General features: G+C 35.6%; 1 protein-coding gene across 3 annotated transcripts in view; it reads left to right on the top strand.

The window, feature by feature from the left end:
- Positions 1 to 3,348: 3,348 nt before the first annotated feature.
- The window catches only part of LOC129758316 (protein grainyhead), a 581,995-nt gene continuing 561,305 nt past the window's right edge, over positions 3,349 to 24,038 (top strand). For 2 of the 3 annotated variants that reach the window (XM_055755801.1, XM_055755799.1), the window contains exon 1: positions 3,350 to 3,877. The gene's annotated coding sequence lies outside the window, so the exon portion shown is untranslated. Of the gene's footprint in view, positions 3,878 to 24,038 lie in introns of all 3 variants that reach the window. The other variant, XM_055755800.1, reaches the window with a different exon arrangement.

Raw genomic sequence — 24,038 nt, 5'->3', positions numbered from 1 at the left:
CATGTAACCTTTCGTACAGCATTTCTAGCACTTTTTAAAAACCGCAGAGAATTGAAATCGGTCCATCGGATTTCCAGACTCATGAATCGGTGCAATTGACGCGAATTTCCAAAGGCTCGGAAAAGCTCCTTCTGAGATTGATAGGTTAAATAACACACAAAGCGGCTTGGCGAGGGAAACTGCAATCCTCGAGATAGAGGTCGGCATTAAAACGCTATTCGCTTGTTAGTCCGCTACATTTTTCTTTTAATATTTATTTTTTAACTTTATTTCTGGAGAACTTACGGCTCAAAAAACTCCATCACTTTATTGAAAATAACATTTATCAGCATTCCTGCTTGAATAATTGCACCTAGTAAAGTTTGTTCATCCTTTTTTTCAGCTGAAATCCCGTAACAAAATAAATTTGTCGACAAAAAGTAGCGGACTAATTAGCGATTAGCGATTTAACGCCAGACACTAGAAAAAAGCATGTATCAGCATTCTTCCTTGCCTTATTACTTGTGGTGACGTTTGTCTATCTGCTGGTAGAAAAGTTTGGTGAAAAAATAAATGGAAACGATAATTATCTAACAAAAACGGATCAGACAAATTAGCGCTTTAATGCCGAACACTGCCTCGAGATCAATGACGGAGGAATTTCATCCGGCCCTGAACCTTTTGATGGATCGAGAGTAGCCAGAACACTTCTAACTTCCTGCTCAGTAAAAAGCGGTTGCGGAAACCTAATGTCATGGTTGGGCAGAGTTTCAAAATAGGAATCGGAGCAGTCTGGAGTTATTGAACTACATACGCTTTGGATAAATTTCCAAAATGTCGATGGATTTTGTTTAACTTCTCGCTGAATGTTTGAAATATATCGTTTAAATGCAGAGTCTCGTAAAGCAGCGTATTCAATCTCCAATATAAATAAAATAGATTTTTTCTCATCGTTTTTCTCTTTGAAGTAACGTTTTCGGGCTTTTCGTACTGCATAACGACTTCTACGTAGCTCAGGATTCCACCATGGGGATTTTGAACAACTTGTGAAGGTGTAATCGTCAAGGAGGAGTGTGCTGACGTAATATTCCCCAAAGATGGTCATAGAAGGAAGAAAGTGCATCGTCGATTGTCGAATTTTCAAATGCTAAAGGTCTGTCTGTTTCAGTCAACAGTTCCACGATCGATATCACAGTGCCCGAAGTTTAAGTTCTGTCCACGAGTGTGAGCTGCGTCTATTAGGTCATCTGAAGCCTTGTCGAGTAACAAAACAGAAGGACAATGATGTCGGTCAGTTTTTAAGATGCCATGTAGCGGTTGAACAGGGCAATAAAGGATGATACTGTCAAAATTTGGTCAATGGAAAACACGTGTAAATCGGTGAAATCGTTTATTTGAAAAATCAAATTAAGTTTTTTTTTCAAGTTTAATTAGTATAAAATTCAGGAAAAATATTCAGTTAGGCTTCCGCTTTTCCACATCCGAATTGCCGGACCTTACGTTTAACCCCTGCCGTCAGATTTTCTACAGCCACCTTGTCCATCTTCTTCGCCGCAGAAAGCCAGTTTACCTTGAACTGCTGCTCGCCCTTAGCAGTTTTTTTGGTCTTCTTTAGGTTACGCTTGACAATAGCCCAGTATTTCTCAATTGGACGGAGCTCTGGCGTGTTGGGAGGGTTTTTGTCCTTTGGAACCACCTGCACGTTGTTGGCGGCATACCACTCCATGGCCTTTTTACCGTAATGGCAAGATGCCAAATCCGGCCAAAACTGTACGGAACAACCGTGTTTCTTCAGGAAGGGCAGCAGACGTTTATTCAAACACTCTTTCACGTAAATTTCTTGGTTGACAGTCCCGGAAGCTATGGAAATGCTGCTTTTCAAGCCACAGGTACAGATGGCTTGCCGAACCAGATATTTCTTATCGAACTTTGACAGTTTCATGTGCTTGAAAATATCTGCTACCTTTCTCCTTCCTTTTGCCGTATAAAACTCCTGTCCCGGAAGCTGCTTTTAGTCGGCTTTGACGTAGATTTCATCGTCCATTGCCACGCAGTCAAACTTCGTCAGCATCGTCGTGTACAGCCTCCGGGATCGCGCTTTGGCCGTCGTATTTAGTTTATCATCGCGATTTGGAGTCACTACCTTCTTGTAAGTCGATAATCCGGCTCGTTTTTTGGCTCGATGCACGGTTGTAGACGATACACCCAGCTTATTTGCGGCATCTCGAAATGAGAGGTTAGGGTTTCGCTTGAACTACCGGCAACTCTCTTTGTCGTCTTCCGGTAATCGATTTCCCTCAGATCCAGACTTCCTGGCTGCCGACAAACGTTCCCCAAACACTTTAATTACATTTGTAACGGTTGCTATGGCAACTTTTAGCGATTTTGCCAGCTTTGCGTGCGAGTAGTAGATGTTCGAGATGCGCGAGCTGAATTTTGAGACGCTGCTCTTCTGCCTTGGACGGCATTTTGACAACTGAAGAGTGAATTCCAAAATCAAAATAGGAGCAACATTCTACACACACACACACACACCTTCAAAATGAGGGGTGTTCAAGTTGCAAAATTGAAAGAAATACGTCAAGTTGATATTGACCAAATTTTGACCGTATCACCCTTTAAACTTAATTCTACCGGTACTAACACGAATTACGAATTTCTCACAATCTCTAATACGAATAAATTCCTTTCTTGTCAAAAATCACTTTCAGTGCACTCTAAAAGGGAGAAGCGACAAATTTTTGCTTAGGATCACTTCTTACAGTCATGTAAAGTTAGCTTTGCAACCAAATAACTCAACGTAAACTATCAACAATCTAGACGTGAAAATTAACTGCTCAATACTTGTTTGAGCAGTTGACGAAAAAGAAACATATAACTCAAATCGTTAATATAATAAACTCTTTTCTTCCAAAGCGTCGACTTCTCAAAAGTCAAGTCACTTGGTGCTTTGGGGCTGCGGGCACTTCAAAGCTCTCGAAAGTGTTGTCTCATACCCACAGACAGACCAGCAGTTTTTTTTTTCTCTCCTGCTCAGCAAGTCTCCGGAGGTGCCTCCAGGCGACTCACTCACACCTGAACCTACTATACCTGGTTGCCTGCCATAGTCGCAGTTCCTTAAGTCAGTTTATTTTTATTTTTTGGTCTCGCTGTGTCCCACACGCCGCCGATTGGACGGATTTGGTATTATGTCTCACGACTACAGCCTTGTCGATCGCCCGGAGAATCTCAGGTTGTAAGTTCCTACCTTCACAGATAGACACAGAAAAGGTGAAAGACAAGCGTTCGTCGATCGAATGTGGATGGTGGCTCTTTGAGCGTATATGGTAGTTTCTTGTGCGGGTCAATTGTGCAAGTGCGACCGGGAAGGTACGAGATTTCGGAGCGCGTGTGTCTGTGATAGGTTCGCCTGGTTTGCGCGATCACGGTGCGCAGTAGTTGCTAAGAAACCTAGAGTTGGTGGTAGTTTAGTTCGAAGCGGACACCTGCTGAAATCCGGAGGATTTTTGCCTAATTTGTTTTGTCTACGACGATTTTTGGTGGATTAATCGGTGTGATTTGGCGCGCATTAGTTGCTCGGGTACGGATTTTGCACGGATTCGGTGATCGATTGGGAAAAGCTCACAATTAAGGATTGTTCCCGATCCCCGCATCCGGAAGTCGTCGCGAACGATCGATCGATTGCGCGGCGCGAGTGGGAGCTTTTTGGATGCGCGAGTGCGTACGACGATAGTGCTTGTTCTTGTTGTGTACACACAGAGAGAAGGGATGTTCTGGAGGTCCTCGATCAAATCATTGGTATTGTGTGCTGCGTGCTTAGAATTTTATGCCTTGTCAAGTGGAGTGCAGAAGCTAAACGGGGAAAAATAAGTGGATAAAAATTAATGCTCACTAAGAGGTAAGGTGCCATTAAGTGTTTGTACCAAGTGTCAAGCTTTCAGCAAATCAAAGTCAAAATTACGAATGCATTCCTGGTTATGGTTGGGTAGATTGAAGAATGGGAGGGTAGTGACATCAGAAGTTCGTGGAATAATTCGAATGAATCCATCAGAACGAGAACCATTTTCGATATCAAATGGTGCCCCGGACCTGGATCGCGAAACTCAAGCATTTTCAAAGTGGAGAAAATATCGACGCAGAGTTTTGCGTGGTCGGAGCACGACAAGGATAACCGAGAGATAAATCTTTAATTTATGCGCAGCTAAGTCCTAGCCTTAAGTCACCTTTAGCTTTTCAGCGTAACCGAAAGCCATCGGACATCGGAACACGCAACGGAGAGCATTTTTCAAAGCCTCACTCAATAAATTATTCAAAACGAAAAAACCCACAATAAACCCCCATAAGCCAGGCACAGAAGATATTGGCCTCGGTTTCAGATCGCCTCCTCCCCCCATCATCACAAAACATATTAAGAAGGGAGTAAAAAATAAAATAAAAATCGGCACACACAAGAAGCGACATACGGATGAACGGACCAACATACGAATGGCTGGAAAATCGATCTCCATCCATGATGATGATGATCTGTTATTGCTCTTCTCGCTTGGAGGCTGCGCTTGAATGTGTTGGTCTGGACAGCGAGCGTGTGTGCGCGTGTGGTTGTGATGTGCGGTCAGTGGCGCCGATGTTTTTTATTTTCTTCGTTGATATTCTTCAAGGCAGGATTCGAAATCTCACATGACTCACGCAACGAAGCCCAATTTTTATTCAACAATAATTTTAGCAATTTTTCTTGAAAAAAAAGATATAATGACATTCGCATCCTCACTCATATGTATAGGTGTGCCGATCTTATGCTCTTTCACTACAATCACGTTAAAAGTAAATTGCTAATATAGACCCTTTGTTTTGGCTTTTAACTAAATGGCAATATAAAGGATCAATTGGCCGTGGTCTCAAATATCTCAAAACAGTGGATAATTAATACGGCCGAGTATTTGTACCAAAGATTAATATAAAGGAACAACAAAAATATCCATATCGGTTCAATGCTTTTACGACAACAATACAAAACAATTGACGACACCTTTTTAATTATCTTTGATCCCAAAAATATTACCGGAAATCGATAAATCGTTTTGCTTAACTTAGGCTTAACCTAGGTGTCCACACATAGGTCGTCGTAGTAGCCACTGGGTCCACGGCCACGACCAGTTGGTTTCCTGCGGATTCCATTTATCACTTTCCACACTTCTGCGATCTATTTTTTCGATCCTTTTGCGCTCAACCTACGACAATCAATTTCAAGTTTTTTTTTTGATCAATTGCTACGACCGACTTTCAACTGACAATTTTTCGAATATCTCCCACGCTTTTTCCACGTCTGGCTTCTAGCAAGGTTCAAGGAATAGAGACCATACCAATGTCTTCCTTGTTTTCAGGAAAACTTCCCCAACCGCTTTCCCTAGGAGGTTTTTCTATAACCGTCAAGAAGTGCCTCTTACACTGAGTTTTCAAGAATCTCAAAGAGTTTCACTTATATTACTAACGATATTGCTAATAAACTTCGGGGGCAAATTTTGCCACGCAACAACTTGAATATGAAATTTTATAAATCCACTACTGAGGCATAGCTCAGTTAGAAGAACACTGGTTCTCCGATTCATCGTCCATGGTTTTAAGCCCAGGAGTAAACATCGAACAAAGTTAAAGCTTTCCAATGTTTTCCAGCCAACTGCATCGAGGGGTAAAATTAGTGAATGACTCAAAGTTGTTATAACAACTTCGATTAAACAGAAAAAAGTAAGTTGCAGTACAGTAAATTTCACGATATGTATGTTAAAATTGACAAAAATGACAAGAATGATAAAATGGCAAAATTTATAAAATTGTCAAACTTGACGACTTTGACAAAATTGACAAACTGCATAAATTTTCGAAAAAAAGAAAATTGACAGCACAGCAAAAAAGTATTATCGCAATACGCAATACATCAAACACCTGCATATAACTTGAGTCGCAAATGGTTTTCAAGTAATATTACACTGTTTTGATGTACCCGGCTGTGTGGAATGGAATCATAGAATATGTTTTGAACCGCTGATGCATACGGACAAATTTCCTAAAAAATGAAAAATATGATTATAATTTCAATGGCATGTGCGGCGGAATGAAAACTAGAGAGAATTTATTTTATAGAAATTTGAAAGAAAGGTGGATAGACAGGCATTAGTGCGCCAATAGGAGAAAGCTTGATAGGTGTTGAAATTTTAGGCTAGAGGGCATGTGGATGAAAAGCTCCCATGAATTGCTCCCGCCTTTGCTTTACTTTAGCTAACTAAACAAAGGCGGGAGCAATTCATGGGAGCTTTTCATCAACATGCCCTCTAGCCTAAAATTTCAACACCTATCAAGCTTTCTCCTATTGGCGCACTAATGCCTGTCTATCCACCTTTCTTTCAAATTTCTATAAAATAAATTCTCTCTAGTTTTCATTCCGCCGCACATGCCATTAAAATTATTATCATACAAATTACGGCGATTAAAATCATATAACAAAATGAAAAATAATGCAACTAGTTTCAAAGCTGTGGGTTTGCTTACATTGACAAAATAGGAAAATGTAAAAAAAAAATTACAAAGTCGAAAAAAATTGACGAAATTAAAAATGAAACTTGGCAAAATTTGAAAAAAGGACAAAAATAATAAAAATTAAAAAATAAAAAAAAATGTCAAAATTTACCAAAGTGAGTCAAATTTGGCAATATTGAAAAAAATAACGAAATGAACAAAATTGACAAATTAGACAAATTAGACAAATTGGACATTGGATGACAAAAATAATCAAAATTTTTAAAAATGACAAAAATGAATAACTTTAAGCGACAAAACTTTCAAAATTACCAAATTGGAAAAAAGCAAAATGACGAAATGAAATAGTTAACAAAACTAAAAAAAATGACAAATTTTACACAGTTGACAAAATTGACTCAATTGACAAACATAACAAATTTCATCACAAGTTTGGTCAATTTTGTCCATAACGTCAATTCCATCAATTTAGTGAAATCGGTGATTTTTTTCATTGAGGTCATTATTTTCGTTTTTATAAATTTTGTTAATTTTATCAAATGAACCAATTGTCATTTTTTTCTGTTTAATGTGGCAAATTTGTCAGTTTCACTTATGTCAATTTCGTAAATTTTGTAAGTTTCGTCAAGACTTTATATTTGTTTTTTTAATCTTTTTTTCATTTTTGTCACTTCGACCAATTTTTAAATTTTGTCAACTTCGTTAATTTTTCCATTTCTTTCAAATTTGCAAATTTTGTTATTTTTATAATTTTCAAAAAAAAAACTCAACTGTGTCAATTTTATTAATTATGTAATTTTTGTTGGTTGTTTGACTTATATTTTTATTCAATTTGGTCTATTTGGTCTTTATGCCAGTTTTGTAAATTTTTAATTTCGTCTCTAATATGTGCTGTGAGTAGACTTACCAGAATTAAATTTCGGGAAGTAGGACATTTTGCTAAAAAAAAACTATAAAAGAGTAGGACGTTTTTCAATCTGAAGTAGGGCGAAAAGTAGGACGCTTTATTTTTGATTTTAATAATAAAAAAAAAGTTTTTACACATATTTTTAATAAGATAAGACGATATTACAACAAATCAATACCAAAAACGTTTTTTCACATTTTTAAGTATTTCTGGTTTTTAAATTCAATATTTTTCCGTTATTATTTATTTTTATAAAAAAAAAGAAGTTATTCTTGTTCTGGAGCATACTTCTCAGAAGAGACAATTTTTTCTAGCAACTCGACATTTTTCATAAAATAGGAATGGAACTCTGAATGTGAAATAATTTGCCTATTGTTGTATTGCAGTAAGATAATCGCTCTCACTGCGTTAATAAGAAGTTTTCTGCGTTCCTCGGTCCACTGGGTATTAATGAAGGAAAAAAAATCTCTCTACATTGGCGTTGGGAAACGAAATTGCGAAGAAATATTCAACAATCGTCAGCAGCTCGGAGTGATGATCGGGTAGTTGATTTGAATGGAAAAATAATTTCCTTTTTTCATGAGTTAGTTTGTTCCTGAAATCATCTTCTTGCTGCGCAATGAACAAATTTAGGCGACAAAATTGGTCATACAGTTTGACATCGTTGATTTCAATACCTTTGTTCGCTAAAATTTTCACACACTTCTCAAGCTGCTCGAATTTGAAACTATGTGGTTCCAGCAAAGACATCCAATCGAAGGGCTTAAAACGACTCAATGGGCAAAACCACTTGCGAATATAATCCAAAGAATACTTGTAGACTTGGCAGAACTCCTCTATCACTTTTTCCGTTTCCGATGGGTTATTAATTTCTTCCAGAAGGGCCTTAACTTTATGTGGCAGAAACCGATCGTCAACGATTTTCCAAAAGACGCCAATAAGGATTTCGTTACAATGGATCGAAATAATAAAAAACGCAAAGTAAAAAATTCGATATACAAGATCATAGTTCCTGGGGGAGGAAGACTGAAATTTTCTGCATCGTTTTTGTACTGTTCGACAAAAAGCCAGCAATTGTTGAAAAGATTTGTAATCGTTCAAATTTTAACTTTAGATGATCAGTTTCGTGTTGCGAGTCATGTAACTCAGTTGTTTTGGTGCTAAATTTAGATTTAGCTAAATTTTTAGAACAACAATTAATCAAACCATTTTTATTTAGCAGCTTCAAAACTTTGACGAAATTTGAGCGACTTAATACGCCATATCATGCAAGAATTTTCCAGAGCAAAACAAAACCTAATTAAATCATTGTTTTATACAAAACAAGTGCTTTTCAGCATCAAGCAAGTTCTATTAAAAATCACTAAATAAGAAAGTAAAATTTTGAACCTCCGCACTGGTCGGTAGATTGATTAGAGAAATTTGACGTTTGAAAGATTTTTTTATTTTTTTAATCAGTCTTCCTCCCCCAGAATATTTCTAGCCGTAAAAAAGAGGACATTTTGGGTCCAAAGTAGGACGGTAGGACAAGGGTAAAAAAGTAGGACATGTCTTACCAAAGTAGGACGTCTGGTAAGGCCGATGACATAGTGAGTGCGATGCGATGCGAATTGGCGGAAAATTAAAGGACGCAGCCTACGCGAACTCGTGCGGCGGAACAAATTGACATATGCTTCGCCGCGTTGAGTATGTCAGGTTTAAGCGATTCACATACATTTTCATCACTATCACTATGTCATCGGCCTAAGCCTAGTTGTGAGCCTACTTGGTTAAATAATTCTGCTGAATCAAAGCAATCGAAACACTCTCTTTAACTCACCACGGTCTGAACTTTTCTTATATCGTGGTCGAATTCAAAGGAACCTTCGATTCCTTTGAATCAATTTTGTTTTTTTTTGTCTATTTTGATCAATTTAAAAATTTTGTAGTTTTCATTTTAATTTTGTCGATTTTATTATTTTTGGCCATGTTCTTATTGTTTTAAATTTTGTCAAATTTAACAGTTATAACATAAAAACATGCATTTTTTTTTTAATTTGATAAATTTGACGAAAATGAAAATGGCAAAATATAAAAATTAAAAATATAGATAAAAAATGACAAAAATTGTCAAAATTTACAAAAACAATACTTAATTCGACCGATTATTTGACCCTACGTTACCGCATATTATTTTAGAATTGTAATTTTACCCAATTATTTTTTTAATATCCTTGTTTTTTTCACTTCAGAGGTTCAAACTCAGAGCAAACATTGAATTATTTGAAACACATGGATGGCATCTGTTTTTTTTATTGTATTCTTTATGGAGAGATGGTTTTTTAAGATACCATATTCTGCGATTACCGAAAATTACAGAAAGACGCAGATTTTGCTAATAACGAAACGTATATTTGTGCGATCGGAGAGGAACTTCCAAGTTACAATTTTTCACATCTTGTTTACCTTATTTGGTAATACACGCCCTTTTCAATTTGGTCAATTTTTGATTATTTTAAAATTTATTAATTTTAAAGATTTAAGTCATAAAAATGTTTCAAAATTTAATAGTATATAAACCAACAACTGAAAAGTACTGAAAAACGTGTACAGATGCAAGTGGTTATGCAAGAATGAAAAAAAAATGTAAACAAAAATTTCTCAATGTAAAGTTTTGTTGAACAAAAGTTGTTCAAAAAGAAAAAAAATCAATTCTCCCCTACAGTTTCGTCTAGACATCTTTCCGAACCAACATGTGGATATAACCCACAAACAAATTTTTGAATAATTCAAAGATTTTGCATTCTAAATCAAATCGGTGATTATTTGACGAAATGTATGGATTTCGAATTGAGTGCTCCGGTTGGGGAAGTCGAACATTTTGACGCTTCAATAACAGTGATGAATATCATCTTCAAAAAGTTAGCCCATTTTTGAAGCCTTATATCTTTTTTTATCTTAAATCTAATCGAAATGCAGTTTTCGGATAAAATATTTGTCATATTTTAGAATTTAAGAAAATCGGATTCAAAAGGAATTGGCCAAAGGAAGTCAAAGTTATTAATGAAAAACTGGTTTTCCATGTACCTTTAGAACAAAATGTCTAAAAAGTATCAATCGTCTTGACCCACACTTTTCATCAAATTATTTAAAATCTTAATTCTATGCTTTCTTTATTTGAGTTCAAGTTTTTGATTTTGAAAAGATAATAGACAAACATCATAATTGAATAGGTTATTACGCAACAATTGTAAAAAGTTGATTATTTCAGTACAATGAGTTGCGTACACAATTTTTGGCAATGCCGGAAAATACCCTGGTGAAAATCAAGTTATGGCATTTGCAGACATCGGTTGCGTTTGTTTTTCCGTCGAAAAAAAAAGTTCTGAAAGGTAGCACTTTTTGACACAGTTTCAAAAACTGTATACAAAAGAGCTATTTTTCGACACTTTTCGACAAAATCGAACTTCGTTTAGAAAAATAACAAATATTTAAGAACGGAGTTTAAAAAAAGTTACCAAGATAATCGAGTTTTGCTACAAGTTGCACATAAAATTTCATGCACATTCGAAAAAATCCCTACAAAATCTATGAGTTTACCTACGAGAAACATATTTGAATTTTTCGGCTGATTCAATACATAAACATATTCGAATAACTTGCAGGGTAAAACTGTACAAAACGCACCAGCGAGGTAAGATGGCCGATGCCATTATTTCTCAAATATACACTAACCAACGGCTTCGAATGATGTTTTTCTTCATTTATATTGTAGCAAACAAGCTTTTTCATCATTCAATAGATGAAAAGTTCACAAAAACTACTTCAGTTCTACGAAACAGAAGAATTAATGGAATCAGCGTGAAACTTGTTATTTTTCATAAGTAACATATAAGGTTTTATGGTAAAACAGCCTGCGCAATCTGATAAAACTACAGCTTATCGTTTATCAGCTCATGTGCACTTTCGGAAGACTATAAAATTTTTGTTGTATTTTGATAACTTCCTTCAAAATTTTATCAATAATCGTTCATATGAAAATTGGGGCAGAATGCCCACAAGACCACGTGTTTTACGCTCAAATTTTGAATGCTGTTAACTTTTGAGAAAACGCGAATATCAAAACAAAATGCCATTCTTTTTATTTGCTGACCCCCAAATTACGATAACAATGCGTTATTATAACAAATTTCGTCCTTGTTCAAGTTAAAACGGTGCAACCAATATTCGACTCGAAAAAATTATCGGTCGCCATGTTTGCCGCGATATCACTATATCAGTCAAAAAAATTGAAATTCGTTGCCTACTTGAAGGCGTTTTATATATAAGGATATTAAAAAATATATTTTGAAAAGCGAAATTTTCGTAGAGTTTAGCAATACTAAATGATTTTTAGCCAAAAAATGGCTAGTTTACAAAAATACGATGAACATGTAATCAAAAATTTGATGTTTCAATAATTACATTCCGTGTAATCGTTGTTACAGTTCTTACCACCCTTCATGTTTGGTGCGTTCCGTCCACTAGCTTTGGCGTTCTACCCCGCGGTTTGTTTTCTGGCTGTTTTAGTTTTTTTTTTTTCAAAAATATAGTCAAAATCGTGTTTTCATCATATTTTTTGTTTTCGATAATACGTAAATCTGATCCCTGAATCGTCGTCAACTTTCAATTTGGTTCTTAAATGATTGGTATCGCTGTAAATAGCAATTATGCTTAACTGGTGCGTCTTGTACAGTTTTCCCCTACTTGGTGTAATTGATAGAGATTTATGAAATTCGGTGACTCAAAACTTATTAGAAAAGTACTTATATGTTAGAGCCATTTGTCAACAACAGTAGGGGTAGAATAAACATGTAGGATAAAATAATTTTACGCTTATGGTAACATGGTTGATAGGCTGCCTAGAGGCGGCCGTTTAGCCTAATCGCTAGAGTGTCTGGTTTGTAATCATATGATCAACTAGGTTAAGAAATTTCGTAAGTCCACGGGCGTTTAAATGAACACACACAACGAAAAATGTAATACACGAAGAAAAAACAAATAGAAATGTAAACTCTACAAAGCGTAAAAGAATGCAAAATATGCAAAAAAGAATGTAAATTTTTTTTTCATCAGTTTTTACACCAATATGGTTTATTCATGCCAGGAATGGTAAAATTGAGCAACTTATTCGATACATAGACGTTACGCTACTCATTTACCGCGTTTTCGCGCTTCAAATCGTTCCCCTCAAAGATACTTTTCGGTGCCACTGGACGATCGCGAGCTGACTTTAAATCGCGTATTTATGACTTCTCCGAGAATACCTGCCGTACGTTGTTAACGTGTTGTTGTTGTTGATGTTTAATACCTACCTACCTTATTGCTTTCGCCCGATGATCGCTGGCTGTCGCGAGGCTCATTTTAACGCGCCCCTTCCATCGGTCGTCGGATCGTCGTCGTGAGGTGAACCGATCGTAAAACAAGGATCGTCATCTCCACTTTAGCTGTATGTGTGTGTGTGCCACAAACCTCACATGCTGATCGTCGTCACATCGAGATATGGATGAAAACATGCATGATTGGGCCCAATACAAATACCAGCAACGATCCGTTGAAGCTTCGAAGTGATGTTTACCTCCCACTCACCCACCGAAGCTGATCCTCTCGTTGTCGCCGATGGGATTCTTCCATGCTCTCCATCCTCTTCGACAACAACTTGGCGGCCTTTAGACCTCCAAACTGAGCGCGGTTCATTGTGAAGTATCGCGGCCTTTTGGTGGGCAACGAACGTTTTTGCTTCGAGGTATGCGAGTGTGTTTTCGGATGTTTTTTGGAGGCTGTTTGGGAAGTTATCTGCCTTCCGTGCTGGGAGACTTCCAACTTGTTCGCCATCACATCGCTCGTTGCAAGTACTTTGTATGCATTTAGATATTAAGGGTCCTATGAGGGCGAAACTTGCATACACATATTTCGCGGAAAGTTATTTGCTCGAAGAAGGGTGGAGTATGAATTGATTACTCTACATGAAATGTCATGACATTTACGTTGAGCTGCTTCTCAGTTATCATCAATTTCCATTTTTCATTTGTTTTTAAATAGTTTTGAGTAATTCACTATTCACTTTCATACTTCCACAGCCAGAATTTATGTCTGATCCCGGAAAATAATAAAAGATTGCTATAATTATTCTTGTCATTGTTCATGTTTTCCATAACGTTGACAAACATTAAAATAATAGAATACATAAACCGGCCGGGCCCACTGTGGATAAGAGAACGCAGAAACGATAGGAACAAAGGAGCATTGTGCTGGGAGCACATAAGCAAAACGTGCTCCTGGTTGATAATGGAAGTGTCTCCGGAAATGAGTTATTTTGTATACAGAATTTTCAAAACTTAATCTTAATGTGACGAAATATTTGAAAATACAGCATTAGAAGATTAAAATTTACAGCTTTTATCATTTCTTTTCAGTTTTGAGTTTTGTATTCCATCATTTCTGGTAATCGACCAAGGATAAAGCGTCTTTACTTGCTCTTTGAAATATAAAAACATAAAGGAAAATTTTGGTAGACTCAAAACCTTTCAAGTTTTATTTTTTGAAAAATTCGAAAGGATTATTTTTTTTCCAAGACTTTTAATAAGGTACAGAAACATCCGGAAATTTATAATTTCCCTCAATTTTTCAAAAGCTTTAATTTAGTACAAATCAGTAGCAGGTAAATATTTGGTTTTTTGTTAAAAAGTCTAGTCATTTCAAGTACAGTTATAGCCCGAGAAATTGGAAAACGGTTGCCACGGACCAAGTAAATAGAAGGAATATTGTTCATCAGGTTATGTCGTGAGACAATAAACCAGATGAATGAATAAAACAGTTACTAGAAGAGAAAAGAATTTTTTTTAGTAGTTTATTGAAAGAAGATTACTGTTGACATACTTTTATAACAATTTAAGATCATGTTCTAGCTTATCGATGATTGTGATTGGGGATTTCCCTGTATAGAAAAGAGCTGTATCATCAGCGAAGGACCTTGCTGTCCCTATTAGTGAAAGATTACATATATCTTTGATGTATAGAAGGAAACGAATCGGCCTTATAGTGCTGCCTTAAGGCACGCCAACGCAAATGTTTTTAGATTCACTTTCTGTTCCATCGATAACGACAAATTGTTTCGGTTATCTCTTTATCCCATATTTGTACATTTTAGCCAACAAATTTTTATGATTTTGCGTATCGAAGGCTTTTTTAAAATCGAGAAATAATGCACCAACGATATTTTTCTAATCGATTTCATTGATTATAAAGCCAATCCGATCTGCAATAACTTAGAAGACAACAAAGTTATGGTCAAAACAAATTTAAATGTTTTTTAACGATCGGGCTAGATTTGGTGAAAAATTAATCAAAAATGGACAAATTTTAGCTAAAGTTCTAATAAAGTTAGTCTCCAAAAATTCTAACTAAATATCTACCAAGCAAGTTCAACTCATAAGCTTCTTAATCAGATTAAACAATACGTTGTTTGATAACAGAAATAAAGGGTGATACGGTCAAAACTTGTTCAAGGGAAAACGCGTGTAAATCGGTGAAATTGTTTATTTAAAACATCAAATTAAATTTCTTTTTCAAGTGTAATTAGTATTAAATTCAGGAAAAATATTCAGTTAGGCTTCCGGTTTTCCAAATCCGAATTGCCGGGTCTTACGCTTAACCCCTGCCATCAGATTTTGTACAGCCACCTTGTCCACCTCCTTCGCCGCAGAAAGCCAGCTTGCCTTGAACTGCTGCTCGTCCTTAGCAGTTTTTTCTTTGGTCTTCTTTAGGTTCCGCTTGACAATAGCCCAGTATTTCTCAATTGGGCGGAGCTCTGGCGTGTTGGGAGGGTTCTTGTTCTTGGGAACCACCTGCACGTTGTTGGCGGCGTACCACTCCATGGCCTTTTTACCGTAATGGCAAGATGCCAAATCCGGCCAAAACAGTACGGAACAACCGTGTTTCTTCAGGAAAGGCAGGAGACGTTTATTCAAACACTCTTTCACGTAAATTTCTTGGTTGACAGTCCCGGAAGCTATGAAAATGCTGCTTTTCAAGCCACAGGTACAGATGACTTGCCAAACCAGATATTTCTTCGCGAACTTTGACAGTTTCATGTGCTTGAAAATATCTGCCACCTTTCCCCTTCCTTTTGCCGTACAAAACTCCTGTCCCGGAAGCTGCTTGTAGTCGGTTTTGACGTAGGTTTCGTCGTCCATTACCAAGCAGTCAAACTTCGTCAGCATCGTCGAGTACAGCCTCCGGGATCGCGCTTTGGCCGTCGTATTTTGTTTATCATCGCGATTTGGAGTTACTACCTTCTTGTAAGTCGATAGTTAAGCACGTTTTTTGGCTCGATGCACGGTTGTAGACGATACACCCAGCTTATTTGCGGCATCTCGGAGAGAGAGGTTAGGGTTTCGCTTGAAACTACCGGCAACTCTCTTTGTCGCCTCAGCGGCTTCCGGTTTTCGATTTCTCCCCCATCCAGACTTCCTGGCTGTCGACAAACGTTCCCCAAACACTTTAATTACATTTGTTACGGTTGATTTGGCAACTTTTAGCGATTTTGCCAGCTTTGCGTGCGAGTAGCTCGGATTTTCGCGATGCGCGAGCAAAATTTTGATACGCTGCTCTTCTTCCTTGGACGGCATTTAGACAACTGAAGAGTGAATTCCAAAATCAAAATAGGAGAAACATTCTACACACCCACCTTCAAAATGAGGGGTGTTCAGGTTTTTTAAATGCAAAATTGAAAGAAATACGTCAAGTTGATATTGATCAAATTATGACCGTATTACCCTTTACTCTTGAAATTCATGTTTTAGAAGACTGATCCCAAACTTTTGGCCTTTACGCCATACTGCGGGGTGATTCCAAACTTTTGGACGATTACTTAAGTAGCTATTTTATATTTTTTGAGTACATTGCAAATTTTTTGCTCAAAATTAAACAAATGTGTTTAGATAAGTATGAAAATAGAATTCGAAGGCAATTCGTATTTTGAAATTTAGTCCACCCCATCCAGAAATGATTGGGGTGTAGTTTTAATTGCGGTTTTTGGAAAATGGCTCAACTTTAAGCTATATTTAAGTCATATAAATTCAAAAATAACATTTTGTCAAATACCTACAAAGAAAGCTTTGCTCACGATCTCTTAAATGAGATCAAAAAAATTGCAATATGTTATAAGATGGCTAAGATATCTCGCATCGAAATTTCAATGTTTATGAGGGGGTGATCCCAAACTTTTGGCCGTCAGCGTATATTAGATGAAACATCAAATTTCGATTCAGTGGGAATTTTCCTAAGATCTGATCCAGTTGAAGAAATATAACTGTTGAATTGATAAGAAACATGTTTTTTGTCAGTTATAAGTTAACCATTGTCTGTGAGCTGAAGTTGCGACGATTTTTTTTTATTTTCCTAAGTGTTGATTAATGTTTTCCCAAAGTTTAGTATGGGGGGTATTATTCAGAAGTTTTTCAAGGTACTTGCACGTTTACTTTTTGTAATATAGTTTTTTTATGATATGTGTAAGTATTTCTTTGAGATGTATATCGTTGAGATGACTTCGCAAAGTTTCAGATGATAACTTTTTAGCTTTAGCAATGCCCAGAGTTCAAAAGACATCCAATGACGATAACTGTAGGTATATGAGATTTATTTCTTTAGATATTGTTTTTGTGCACTGCTTAAACATACAATTGTATGTTGAAATAATCTCTTGTATTTTCTCCAGGGACAAATGATTGGAGATAATTTGAGAACAAATTATTTAGTTTAACGTGATCTGAGACAGGGCCGTAGGAAGAACCGACTCATGGGGGGGGTTTTGATGACAATTTTTTTCCTTTAATATTTGTGCTTGAACAATGCATACACAAGTGAAAAAATGTACAAGTACTAAGTACAAATGGTTCAAGTTAAAGTTATTTTGCATTAAAAGTTTTGAAAATTAGTCCTAGGAGATATTTTTTTTTAAATGAATCTTTTAAAAATATAGGTAGCTGTGATATAGTTCCGTTGGTAAATCAGTTGCCTTCTGAGCTGATGTCCGTGAGTTTGAGCCCAAGAGTAAACATTGAACACAGTTGTCCCAGAACTCCCAGATAAGTGATAAAAGTCACGAGTAGCACAATGATATAGAATCGATTATCATAATCGAAACAAAAAAAAAAAAAGGAATTTGAACGCTTCATTTAGAAAAAAAAAACTTTTTTATTTACTTACATCAGGGAGCTAATTCTTTTGAATCAAAAGCATAACCATTTTAAGCAGGGCTGACAATGTATCAAATATTCAGCAATAAAAGTAAAAAGTAAGGTTTACTGTTCAAATAAGGTTATTTTCTACTTTTATAAACTCGATTTTAATTTAAGATTTTAGTTAGAACCTGTGATTTTAAAGAATGAAGAATCTGCAATAAATGTAAATAATGTTAAATAAATTTCCAGCTGAATTTTTATCTGAGGATAAAAAACAAGTTAAACAATTATTATTAATTTTTTTAATATTTCATAATTCTAATCCTGTGATCCCGTAAAAATTTAAATCTAGATATTAAAAAAAAAACAGATTTTTTGAAATGAATCCAGATCTATTTTTTTATGTGTGATTTTCATCAGGTTTGTGTTTCCAAACTGACTTTGATTGATTTTTTTTTAACCAAGAATTAAAGTTATGAAACTGCGATCTCTTCCAATTTGAATACTTAATGAAATTTAAACATTGATATTTTAATATTGATTATAAAACTTAAATTTGAGCTAAATCTGGATACAAACCTTGAATACTATTTCCTAGTCTGAATTCAGCATTTTGAACCAAAAATCAAAACCTTAATCTAAATTCCAGATAACGAATCCTATGAATTTGAAACCAAAAAGCGAAATTTGTATCAGAATCCTTAACCAGAAATCTTTTATTTGATTCTGAATTTATGGTTTTTAATATGATTTTATTCAATAATTTATTCGAAATTGAACGTGTAAATTTAAATAACATATTGAATGATGAAATTGCTTCACATTTTTCAATTCTGAACTTTCTTATGTTTCAACTTTGCATAAAAATTAAGGATAAATATTTCAGACCCAAACCCAAACCCCATATTTCGAAATTTAAAAATTCATCATATTTTAGATTGAAATGCATCACCAAGGTTCAAAGCAGGATTCTATACCAAACTGAAAATAAAGAACAATAAACTGGATACTTACTAGATTTTTTTCAGTAAGTATCCGGGCTGAGCAAATCCAGGCAATTTTATTTCAAAATTTTGCGAAATTAGGGCATATTGTTTCATAATTTTCTCAAAAAGCCGGCCAATATGCAGGCGAATTTCAGAATTATTTCATTTAAATACAAAAAAAACTTGTGGAAAACTGTTTTCATTTAATTGAACCACATCAGCCGATTCAGAATCATATTTTGACAAAATTCGTTTAAAAAAAATATTTGGATGCAAGATAAATAACTCTTATGACTCAATTGAAATTTTCGTTTGATTTTGCAAATAGAGTGAGCAATTTTGATCAAAATCCGGATAATCTGATAAGCTTAGTCTAACTTCATTGAGATTCAATATTTGGGACTGAGTTACTATCAACAATTGGGAAATTTTTTGAAAAATAGATGTAAATTGTGGACCTGGAATGAGATTTTGAGTCGATATTATTATACTATAGTTACTCATGAATCATTTAAGTTGTTCATCAAAATCTGATTAGAAATATCAAATTTGTCTTGAAATTTTTAGACCTTCATGGGGGGGGTTTAACCCCCAAAACCCCCCCCGTTCCTACGGCCATGATCTGAGATATCTTTTTTCAGAACCGTTTCCGGAAATTCCCCAAGCCAATAAAAACTGATAAATTACTGAAAAAAATTTCGATCTAAATTTGAAAAAAAGGATCAGATTGAGCAAGGAAAATGACAGTTCTACCATGGTATATGGGTTACACTTAATTTTTTCTTCAGAAAACTGGTTAGCTAATTGAAATTGATAAAATTCGATAAAAATGTTTTAATATTCGAAAACTAAGTTAAAACGGAAGAAAAAAATATAAAACCAAACAATTCTAATAAAGAAATGCTACGAAAATAATCCTAATGTTCTATTTTGCGACGTTCATCGATTAGAACTTCTGTTTCTGTTACTGTTGACAGTAGCGAAATTATCGTCAAAGAAATGACCAAATTGGAAACAAGAGTATAGTAATCTGAAAACTCACGAAATTTGTTGAAAAACCTGTAGTTTAGCTAATCAACGACTATCCTGCCGCTCATGGCAAGTCCGTCCCATTTGCATTTTCATCATTTTTGAGTTCGTTGTTAGTAGAAAATCTTTCCAAATTTTCAAATTAAAATACTTAATTTTGGGTCTTGAGTTTTATAATTGCTCATTGAATTTTTGAGGATTAAAAAAGTTTGAAATGGTTTTGCAATACTTTTAGCCTTAAAATTTAAAAAATACCATAAAGATAAGGTTTCGTATACAGTTACGGTGTCTCTGATGGAACAATTTTATTATTCAAAAATAAGCATCGCTTCCGAAGAAAACCAAAAATGCAGAAATCCACAGACAAGTGTTTGCAGTGTTCCAAACTACCAGATAAAAACCCATAATTTTATTTAGGAAATTTGAAAAAATTAAATTCATTAATTTGTACAAATACAACATTTTTAGAAAACGAAATAAAAATTCCCAAAAATCTGATGACTTAAGGTTTTACAACATAAAGTGAATTGAGAGAATACTGAAGGTTGAAATTATTTTTTTCCTAGTTTAAAGTTTTACAATCAATTGAAAGTGAAAAGTATGAAAATCTTCAGAATCATAAAAAAGGATAAAACATTTTCAACAAAGATATTTGGTTTTGAAATCCAGATGGGCTTAAATGTAAGAAGTAAGGCCAATTAGTTTCTAAGTCCCAAATATTTAATCGACAAACTTGATAGAATGGGTTTCCCAACTTGGCTCGAGTCATATCTTCGAGGCAGAATTGCCTTCGTTAGACAGGGCCACATCAAATCCAAACATTTCACTGTTCTTTCTGGGGTCCCCCAAGGTAGCCATCTAGGTCCTCTCCTGTTTAACCTATTCATGAACGACCTTTGTCAATATTTGTTCATGAAGTTCACGCACTAACTGAGCTCAAAATATAAATAATAAAATTTTCAAGAAATGCAGGAGGCATTTTTTCCATAATAAAACCCTACAAATGCTCTTTACTTCAGATTATCCTGGACAAATTTTTGAAAGATTAATTTTTCAATGTAAATAAATCATCCTGAAGATTTATACACTCTTCAATCAATAACTAAGCTCGTAGAATACTATTTCTTGTCTTGGTACAGTCATTGATGAGAAGTTTTATAAGTTTTTTCAAAGAACATGATAACCACTCTGCTTATCACATTACATTTTCTCTCAATTTGTATCACTTTGATATCTTCTACAAAGTTGTAGCTAGGAAAATTTCCTATCAAATCATGTTACAGACATATGAAATTGGATTATCGCTTAAGGTAAGACGAGCGTTTTCACAGTGATTAGTATGACTTTGTCTTTGAAAAAAATTATTTAAAAGGTTAAAAACTCTTTAAAAAAAATAAATTTTTCTAGATCCCCCGATGGATTATTTCAAATTTGGGCTCAAATGAAAGGAGGAAGACCATGCTTTCGAATGGTGCAAAAATAAGCAATGCTAATTTTCGAAAAATAAAGTTTTCTCCCAGAAACACCGTGGCAGTAGAGTGTTAAAATCTTCATATTCAATTTCGCCCGGGATCACGAGAATTCCCGGGAAAAGGATTTCCCGATTCCCGGGAATGCAAAAATGGCCGAGAAATGGACACTCTACTTTCCTAGAACCTTTGGAAATAATCGTCATTGCCTATCAGATTCTTCCCGTTTTTCCTGGATTTTCATGAAACTTTTTCTATTGTTTCTGTTTGTTTACAGTTAACCATACGTTAAGTTACGTTTACATGAGTAAATTTAAACTTTGAGGATGGTATGGGATAATTGAATATTTTGTACTTAAATTCAACATTATTTTTGTTTCTTCTGTGGAACTAAGCCTGCTTATGGTTTTGTGACAATTCCGCTGAACAACTTTGTCCAAGACCGTACTTTCGTATCTAATAATGAGAAAATCTTATTGGCTGCTTAATAGGGGTATGTCTTTTGGCACTGAAAAACAATAAATAAAATTGACATCACTGCTGGTGCCTGGCGGAGTATAACATGAAACGTAATCGTGCTATACCTCGCCTGGCACAAAGCAGTGATTTTAATTGAATTTATTGTTTTTTCAATTAAAAAAGACATGCCCTTACAAAACACCTAATATCTTTTTATAACTACTAATAAGATACGAAGTTACGGTCTTCGGCAAAGTTGTTCAGTGGAAAATTTCATAAATTGGCACAAAAACCATTAGCAGGCTCGGTTCCACAGAGGAAACAAAAATGATGTTGATTTTTCAGAACAAAATAATGAAACTGTGGAATGTATGGGAAACCTAAAAGTTTAAATTTACTCATGGAAACGTTGCTTAAAAATTCCGCAAAAAATCATGAAAGTTTCATATTCACCATTAAATCATTGAGTAAAGGCAAACATGCAAGTTTGGTTGAGCCAACTTAGGGCCTCAAATTCTCGAATGCAATCCTTCTCTTAGCCCAAATCGTAAAGAACCCTGTTTTAAATGGAGAAAGTAAATCCTCGTTTAAATTTTTGTCCTGCGCCGCTACACTTTCGGCTCAAGCTGAAAGTTACGTGTACACTCGGCCCATGGAAGTATTTCGCCACTATCCTTAGCAGCCCCAGAAGCCGCCATTTGAGGGAACTTTTTAAAACAAGTAACGGCTGGCTCAAATTGGTCACCGATTGTCTGCTATTATCGGCTCGATGTTCGAGTGATGTTGTTATGCAGGGAAGGCTGTGAGGCGATGAGTGGCTGAGGCAGCATCGCAAGAACATCCACAAGTATAGGACCAGCAGGACCAGGACCAGAAAACGAGCCTTCTTCCAGCCTTACTTGATTTGTTGTTATGTTTTACTTTTCTTTTTTGTTTCACCTGAGCTTCCCTTCACGGCACTTTATTATAGTTTAATTGCATCAACATAAAAGAGAAAGACACCGGAGCTGCTGTTGTTGTTGTTGTTGTTGTTGGACCGATGCTGCACAACACCACAGTCTCGAGCGAAAAGCCAACAGTCTGTCAGACAGCGCCAAGGTTTCTTGTAGGATTTTTTTTTTCACCTCGTCTACTCCCAGTTCCAGTCCTGTACTCGAACCCGAACGGCCGACGTTAATGGAAAACCAATCTCCCGAGATCCGGATGTTGGATATGCGGAGTCAGTAGAGTAGAGCGCAAGGTTCGTTTTCTGCATACATCATGAAACTCCTTCGAAAGAGGTCGATGGAAAGGATCCAGAAGGACTCCTTTCATTTTCGTTTCGGGCTGCGGGAGATTGTGAAATGTTGTACTATTTTTGGTTTGGTAATGCCTCGTTCGTAATGATCAAGCACATTTCGAAGCTTTTGAAGTCGTTTCATGGGTTTGTTCATCTCATTCAGCTTTGGTTAATTTATGGGTTGATTTTTAGTTTTGCTAACTCATGTCTGAATTCTGCTACATGGCCATACGTATGTATGTACATTAGGGTGGCATTGGATGTATGGAAAAATTTCATGGTCGAATTTTGCATAGCGATCGTAAACATTTTGTAAATTGGCCTAAAACACTGACCTGTGCAAAATTTCAGCTCATACGGACTTGATTTAAGGGTGCCTCAAAGCGCTCAAAGTTTCGGTTTTTTAAACTAAAAATCATCAAAAGGAGGACCAAAGAAAATCGGAAAAATCGAAATTTTGATATTGAAGCCAAATGACTTAAAATGCATAAAATCTTGAAATCTGGTGTGTTCTAGAATTTATTTTTAATAAATCGACTTTCGGATTTTAAAAATTCCCTAAAAGGGGATCAAAGGAAATCGGGAAAATCATAGTTTTAATGTTGATGCCAAATAAGTTAAAAAATGTATGAATCGTCAAGATCTGGTGTTATCGCGAAATAAGAATAATACCAAAAATAGACTTTCTACGACGTTTTTCGGAAAACCAATAATTCCCAGAAAGTCGATTTTTGGAAAAAAAAATTATATAAAAATAAATCTAGACGTTTCATCCATTTCTTGGTCATTCGGCATCAAAATTGCAAGCTCAATTTTCCCAATTTTCATTGGTTCCTACTTTGGTCATATTTAAGGGTTAAAAAATCGAAAGTTTGAGTGCTTTGAGGCACTCCTAAATCATGTCTGATGGAGCTGAAATTTGGCACAGTTCAGTTTTGGACCAATTTACAAAATGTATATGGTCAATTTGCAAAATTCGACATGACCCATTCAGTTGCCACCCTAATGTACTCGTAGGAGATTGATCGTAGAAACATTCTCGATACTCGTTCATGCATGCTGCTTAATGATCAGATTTGAAATTAGAAGTAATCCCTACTTAACATTCATCATAGACGATTAATGCAGTGATTTAGGATTAAGGATTTTTTAATAATCCTTATTCTGCGTCTATCTTTTTGTGGTCCGCAAAATTTT

The sequence above is a fragment of the Uranotaenia lowii genome, chromosome 3 (assembly GCF_029784155.1).
Source record: "Uranotaenia lowii strain MFRU-FL chromosome 3, ASM2978415v1, whole genome shotgun sequence".
NCBI classification, from domain to species: domain Eukaryota; kingdom Metazoa; phylum Arthropoda; class Insecta; order Diptera; family Culicidae; genus Uranotaenia; species Uranotaenia lowii.
Note: the sequence above shows the minus strand (reverse complement) of the source record. Positions and strands in the feature narration are given on the sequence as shown.